The sequence below is a fragment of the Somniosus microcephalus genome, unplaced genomic scaffold (genome assembly GCF_052327205.1).
Source record: "Somniosus microcephalus isolate GS21.2 unplaced genomic scaffold, FLI_Smic_1.0 unresolved_chr5, whole genome shotgun sequence".
NCBI lineage: Eukaryota > Metazoa > Chordata > Chondrichthyes > Squaliformes > Somniosidae > Somniosus > Somniosus microcephalus.
Genome location: NW_028225183.1, coordinates 25,051,765 through 25,059,402, shown reverse-complemented (window position 1 = coordinate 25,059,402; position 7,638 = coordinate 25,051,765).

Genomic DNA, 7,638 nt, shown 5'->3' with positions numbered 1-7,638 from the left:
CCCCGGGAGGGATTGATTGGAATGTGTGAAAGGAGCTTTACACTCTGACCCTGGGACGGAATGATTGAATTGTGTGAGTCGAGCTTTACACTGACACCATGAGTGTTTGTTGGGAATGTGTGAGAGGGGCTTTACACTCTGACCCCGGGAGGGATAGATTGGAATGTGTGAGAGGAGCTTCACACTCTGACACCGGGAGGGATTAATTGGAATGTGCGAGATGAGCTTTACACTCTGACCCCGGGAGCGATTGATTGGAATGTGTGAGAGGAGCTTTACACTCTGACCCCGGGAGGGATTGATTGGAATGTGTGAGAGCAGCTTTACACACTGACCCCAGGAAGGATTGATTGGCCAGTGTGAGAGGAGCTTTACACTCTGAACCCGGAAGGGATTGTTTGGACAGTGTGAGAGGAGGTTTTCACTCTGACCCAGGGAAGGATTGATTGGAATTTGTGAGAGAAGCTTTACAATCTGACCCCGGGTGGGATTGATTGGAATGTGTGAGAGGAGCTTTACAATCTGACCCCGGGAGGGTTTGATTCCATTGTGTGAGAGGAGCTTTACTCTCTAACCCCGGGAGGGTTTGATTGGAGTGTATGAGAGGAGCTTTGCACTCTGACTTCAGGAGGGATTGATTGGACAGTGTGAGAGGAGCTTTAAACTCTGAACCCGGGAGGTATTGTTTGGACAGTGTGAGAGGAGCTTTTCACTCTGACCCAGGGAAGGATTGATTGGAATTTGTGAGATATGCTTTACACTCTGACCCCGGGAGCGATTGATTGGAATGTGTGAGAGGAGCTTTACACTCTGACCCCAGGAGAGATTGATTCGAATGTGTGAGAGAAGCTTTACAATCTGACCCCGGGTGGGATTGATTGGAATGAGTGAGAGGAGCTTTACAATCTGACCCCGGGAGGGTTTGATTCGAATGTGTGAGAGGAGCTTTACTCTCTAACCCCGGGAGGGATAGATTGGAATGTGTGAGAGGAGCTTCACACTCTGACCCGGGGAGGGATTGATTCGAATGTGTGAGGATAGCTTTACACTGTGGCCCCGGGAGGGATTGATTGGAATGTGTGAGTCGAGCTTTACACTCTGACCCCGGGAGGGATTGATTGTAATGTGTGAGAGCAGCTTTACACACTGACCCCAGGAAGGATTGATTGGACAGTGTGAGAGGAGCTTTACACTCTGAACCCGGGAGGGATTGTTTGGACAGTGTGAGAGGAGGTTTTCACTCTGACCCAGGGAAGGATTGATTGGAATTTGTGAGATGTGCTTTATACTCTGACCCGGGGAGGGATTGATTCGAATGTGTGAGGATAGCTTTACACTCTGGCCCCGGAAGGGATTGATTGGAATGTGTGAGTCGAGCTTTACACTCTGACACCGTGAGGGTTTGTTTGGAATGTGTGAGAGGAGCTTTACACTCTGACACCGGGAGGGATTGATTGGAATGCGGGAGAGCAGCTTTACAATCTGACACCGGGAGGGATTGATCGGAATGTGTGAGAGGAGCTTTACACTCTGACCCAGGGAGGGATAGATTGGAATTTGTGAAAGGTGCTTTACACTCTGACCCGGGGAGGGATTGAATCGAATGTTTGATGGTAGCTTTACACTCTGACCCCAGGAGGGATGGATTGGAAAGTGTGAGTGGAGCTTTGCAATCTGACCCCGGGAGGGATTGATTGGAATGGGTGTGAGGAGATTCACACTCTGTTCCCGGGAGTGGTTGATTCGAATGTGTGAGAGGGGCTTTACACTCTGACCCCAGCAGGGATTGATTGGAATGTGTGGGAGGAGCATTACACCATGACTCCGGGAGGGAGTGATTGGAATGTGTGAGAGGAGATTTACACTCTGACCACGGGAGTGATTGATTGGAATGTGTGAGAGGATCTTTACACTCTGACACCGGGAGGGATTGATTGGAATGCGGGAGAGCAGCTTTACAATCTGACCCTGGGAGGATTTTATTCGAATATGTGAGAGGAGGTTTACTCTCTAACCCCGGGAGGGATTGATTGGAAAGTATGAGAGGAGCTTTGCACTCTGACCACAGGAGGGATTGATTGGACAGTGTGAGAGGAGCTTTACTCTCTGACCCCGGGAGGGATTGTTTGGCAGTGTGAGAGGAGCTTTTCACTCTGACCCAGGGAGGGATTGATTGGAATTTGTGAGAGGTGCTTTAAAATCTGTCCCCGGGAGGGATTGATTGGAATGTGTGAAAGGAGCTTTACACTCTGACCCTCGGACGGAATGATTGAAATGTGTGTGTCGAGCTTTACACTGACACCGTGAGTGTTTGTTGGGAATGTGTGAGAGGGGCTTTACACTCTGACCCCGGGAGGGATAGATTGGAATGTGTGAGAGGAGCTTTACACTCTGACCCCGGGATGGATTGATTGGAATGTGTGAGAGCAGCTTTACACACCGACCTCAGGAAGGATTGATTGGACAGTGTGAGAGGAGCTTTACACTCTGTCCTCGGGAGGGATTGATTGGAATGTGTGAGAGGAGCTTTACACTCTGTCCCCAGGAGGGATTGATTCGAATGTGTGAGAGAAGCTTTACAATCTGACCCCGGGTGGGATTGATTGGAATGTGTGAGAGGAGCTTTACAATCTGACCCCGGGAGGGTTTGATTCGAATGTGTGAGAGGAGCTTTACTCTCTAACCCCGGGAGGGTTTGATTGGAGTGTATGAGAGGAGCTTTGCACTCTGACTCCAGGAGGGATTGATTGGACAGTGTGAGAGGAGCTTTTCACTCTGACCCAGGGAAGGATTGATTGGAATTTGTGAGATGTGCTTTTGCACTTGACCCGGGGAGTGATTGATTCGAATGTGTGAGTATAGCTTTACACTCTGGTCCCGGGAGGGATTGATTGGAATGTGTGAGTCGAGCTTTACACTCTGACACAGTGAGGGTTTGTTTGGAATGTGTGAGAGGAGCTTTACTCTCTGACACCGGGAGGGATTGATTGGAATGCGGGAGAGCAGCTTTACAATCTGACACCGGGAGGGATTGATCGGAATGTGTGAGAGGAGCTTTACACTCTCACCGGGAGGGATTGATTGGAATGTGTGAGAGGAGCTTTACACTCTGACCCCGGGAGGAATTGATTGGAATGTGTGAGGGAAGCTTTACACTCTGACCACGGGAGGGATTGATTGGACAGTGTGAGAGGAGCTTTACACTCTGACTCTGGGAGGGATTGATTGGAGTGTGTGCGAGGAAATTTACACTCTGACCCCGTGAGGGTTTGATTGGAATGTGTGAGAGGAGCTTTACTCTCTAACCCCGGGAGGGATTGATTGGAATGTATGAGAGGAGCTTTGCACTCTGACTCCAGGAGGGGTTGATTGGACAGTGTGAGAGGAGCTTTACACTCTGTACCCGGGAGGGATTGTTTGGACCGTGTGAGAGGAGCTTTTCACTCTGACCCAGGGAAGGATTGATTGGAATTTGTGAGATGTGCTTAACACTCTGACCCGGGGAGGGATTGATTCGAATGTGTGCGGATAGCTTTACACTCTGGCCCCGAGAGGGATTGATTGGAATGTGTGAGTCGAGCTTTACACTCTGACACCGTGAGGGTTTGTTTGGAATGTGTGAGAGTAGCTTTACACTCTGACCCCGGGAGGGATTGTTTGGAATGTGTGAGAGGAGCTTTACACTCTGACCCCGGGAGGGATTGATTGGAATGTGTGAGAGGAGCTTTACACTCTGACCACGGGAGGGATTGATTGCACAGTGTGGGAGGAGCTTTCCACTCTGACTCTGGCAGGGATTGAATGGAATGTGTGCGTGGAAATTTACACTCTGACCCCGTGAGGGATTTATTGGAATGTGTGAGAGGAGCTTTACACTCTGACCCCGGGAGTGATTGATTGGATAGTGTGAGAGGTGCATTAAATTCTGACCCCGGGAGGGATTGATTGGATAGTGTGAGAGGAGCTTTACATTCAGTACTCGGGAGGGATTGATTGGAATGTGTGAGAGGAGCTTTACACTCTGACCCCAGGAGGGATGGATTGGATAGTGTTTGAGGAGATTTGCAATCTGACCCCGGGAGTGATTGTTTGGAATGGGTGTGAGGAGATTCACACTCTGATCCCGGGAGGGGTTGATTCGAATGTGTGAGAGGTGCTTTACACTCTGACCCCAGGAGGCATTGACTGGAATGTGTGGGAGGAGCTTTACACCATGACTCCCGGAGGGAGTGATTGGAATGTGTGAGAGGAGGTTTACACTCTGACCCCGGGAGGAATTGATTGGAATGTGTGAGAGGAGCTTTGCAATCTGACCCCGGGAGGGATTGATTGGAATGGGTGTGAGGAGATTCACACTCTGACACCAGGAGGAATTGATTGGAATGCGTGAGAGCAGCTTTACAATCTGACCCCGGGAGGGTTTGATTCGAATTTGTGAGAGGACCTTTACTCTCTAACACCAGGAGGGATTGTTTGGACAGTGTGAGAGGAGCTTTACACTCTGACCCCGGGAGGGATTGTTTGGACAGTGTGAGAGGAGCTTTTTACTCTGACCCAGGGAGGGATTGATTGGAATGTGTGAAAGAAGCTTTACACTCTGACCATGGGACGGAATGATTGGAATGTGTGATTCGAGCTTTACACTCTGACACCGTGAGGGTTTGATTGGAATGTGTGAGAGGAGCTTTACACTCTGACCCCGGGAGGGATTGATTGGAATGTGTGAGAGGAGTTTACACTCTGACCCCGGTACGGATTGTTTGGACAGTATGAGAGGAGCATTACACTCTCATCCCGGGAGGGAATGATTGGACAGTGTGAGATAAGCTTTACACTCTGACCCCGGGAGGGCTGGATTCGAATGTGTGAGAGGAGCTTTACACTCTGACCCTAGGAGGGATTGATTGGAATATGTGAGAGGAAATTAACACTCTGACCCCGTGAGGGTTTTATTGGAATGTGTGAGAGGAGCTTTACACTCTGACCCCGGGAGTGATTGATTGGATAGTGTGAGAGGAGCTTTGCACTCAGTCCCCGGGAGGGATTGATTGGAATGTATGAGAGGAGCTTTACACACTTACCCCGGGAGGGATGGATTGGAATGTGTGAGAGGAGCTTTGCAATCTGACACCGGGAGGGATTGATTGGAATGGGTGTGAGGAGATTCACACTCTGATCCCGGGAGTGGTTGATTCGAATGTGTGAGAGATGCTTTACACTCTGACCCCAGCAGGGATTGATTGGAATGTGTGAGAGGAGCTTTACACCATGACTCCGGGAGGGAGTGATTGGAATGTGTGAGAGGAACCTTACACTCTGACCCCGGGAGGGATTGATTGGAATGCGGGAGAGCAGCTTTACAATCTGACCCCGGGAGTGTTTGATTCGAATGTGTGAGAGGAGCTTTACTCTCTAACCCCGGGAGGGATTGATTGGAATGTATGAGAGGAGCTTTGCACTCTGACCCCAGGAGGGATTGATTGGACAGTGTGAGAGGAGCTTTACACTCTGACCCCGGGAGGGATTGTTTGGACAGTGTGAGAGGTGCTTTACACTCTGACCCAGGGAGGGATTGATTGGAATGTGTGAAAGGAGCTTTACACTCTGACCCCGGGAGGGATTGATTGGAATGTGTGAGAGGAGCTTTACACTCTGACCCCGGGAGGGATTGATTGGAATGTGTGAAAGGAGCTTGACACTCTGACCCCGGGAGGGATTGATTGGAAGGTGTGAGAGGAGCTTTACACTCTGACACCGGGAGGGATTTATTGGAATGTGCGAGATGAGCTTTCCACTCTGACCCCGGGAGCGATTGATTGGAATGTGTGAGAGGAGCTTTACACTCTGACCCCGGGAGAGATTGATTGGAATGTGTGAGTGGAGCTTTACGCACTGACCCCAGGAAGGATTGATTGGACAGTGTGAGAGGAGCTTTACACTCTGACCCCGGGAGGGATTGATTGGAATGTGTGAGAGGAGCTTTACACTCTGACCCCAAGAGGGATTGATTCGAATGTGTGAGAGGAGCTTTACACTCTGACCCCGGGCGGGATTGATTGGAATGTGTGATTGGAGCTTTACACTATGACCCCGGGAGGGTTTGATTGGAATGTGTGAGAGGAGCTTTACACTCTGACCACTGGAGGGACTGATTGGAATGTGTGAGAGGAGCTTTTCACTCTGACACCGGGAGGGATTGATTGGAATGTGTGAGAGGAGCTTTACAATCTGACCCCGGGTGGGATTGATTGGAATGTGTGAGGGGAGATTTACACTCTGACCCCGGGGAGGATTGATTGGAATGTGTGAGAGGTGCTTTACACTCTGGCCCCGGGAGGGATTGATTGGAGAGTGTGAGAGGAGCTTTGCACTCTGACCCCAGGAGGGTTTGATTGGACAGTGTGAGAGGAGATTTACACTCTGACCCCGGGGAGGATTGATTGGAATGTGTGAGAGGTGCTTTACTCTCTGACCCCGGGAGGGATTGATTGGAATGTGTGAAAGGAGCTTTTCACCCTGACACCGAGAGGGATTGATTGGACAGTGTGAAAGGAGCTTTGCACTCAGACCCCGGGAGGGATTGATGGTACAGTATGAGAGGAGCTTTACACTCTGACCCCGGGTGGGCTTGATTCGAATGTGTGAGAGGACAATGTAAAGACTTCGTGAACATAGCCTGGCGATCGAAAAAGGTAGACACAGCCAGATCCGGCTACCAATAGAGGACAGAATATGCCCTCACTGCAGTCAGGGAGTGGTGGAGACAGAGATGCACTTCCTCACAGCTTGTATAAAATATCAGGGAACAAGGGTGTATTTCTACCCAAAATTCACAAAAATATGCCCGGAATTCAGAAATTTGAATGACGACCAAAAACTCCCATATCTACTAGGGGAAGAGAGAAATTGCGTAACCATAGCGGCACACTGTATTACAGCTTGCAATAAACAGAGGGACAGCAAGTAAATATAAGAAAAGAGGATATACAAATTATATGAATGTATATTTATACACTCAGAGATATATCTGTTTATTCACGGTCTGGATAGATCTTAATTTATATGTTCAACCATGAATATTTTTCGATGCTTTGGCAACATAAGAGGTACCTTGTCATGCCAATAAAGCGATTTGAATTGAATTGGATTGAATTGAGAGGAGCTTTACGCTCTGACAGCGGAAGGGACTGATTGGAATGTGTGAGAGCAGCTTCACACTCTGGCCCCGGGAGGGTTTGATGCGAATGTGTGAGAGGAGCTTTAATCTCTGACCCCGTGAGGGATTGATTGGAATGTGTGAGAGGAGTTTTACACTCTGACCACGGGAGGGAGTGGTTGGATAGTGTGAGAGGAGCTTTAAACTCTGTCCCCTGGAGGGTTTGATTGGACAGTGCGAGAGGAGCTTTACGCTCTGACCCAGGGAGGGATTGATTGGAATGTGTGAGAGGAGCTTTGCACTCTGACCACGGGAGGGAGTGGTTGGATAGTGTGAGAGGAGCTTTAAACTCTGTCCCCTGGAGGGTTTGATTGGACAGTGCGAGAGGAGCTTTACGCTCTGACCCAGGGAGGGATTGATTGGAATGTGTGAGAAGAGCTTTGCACTCTGTCCCCGGGAGGGATTGATTGGAATGTGTGAGA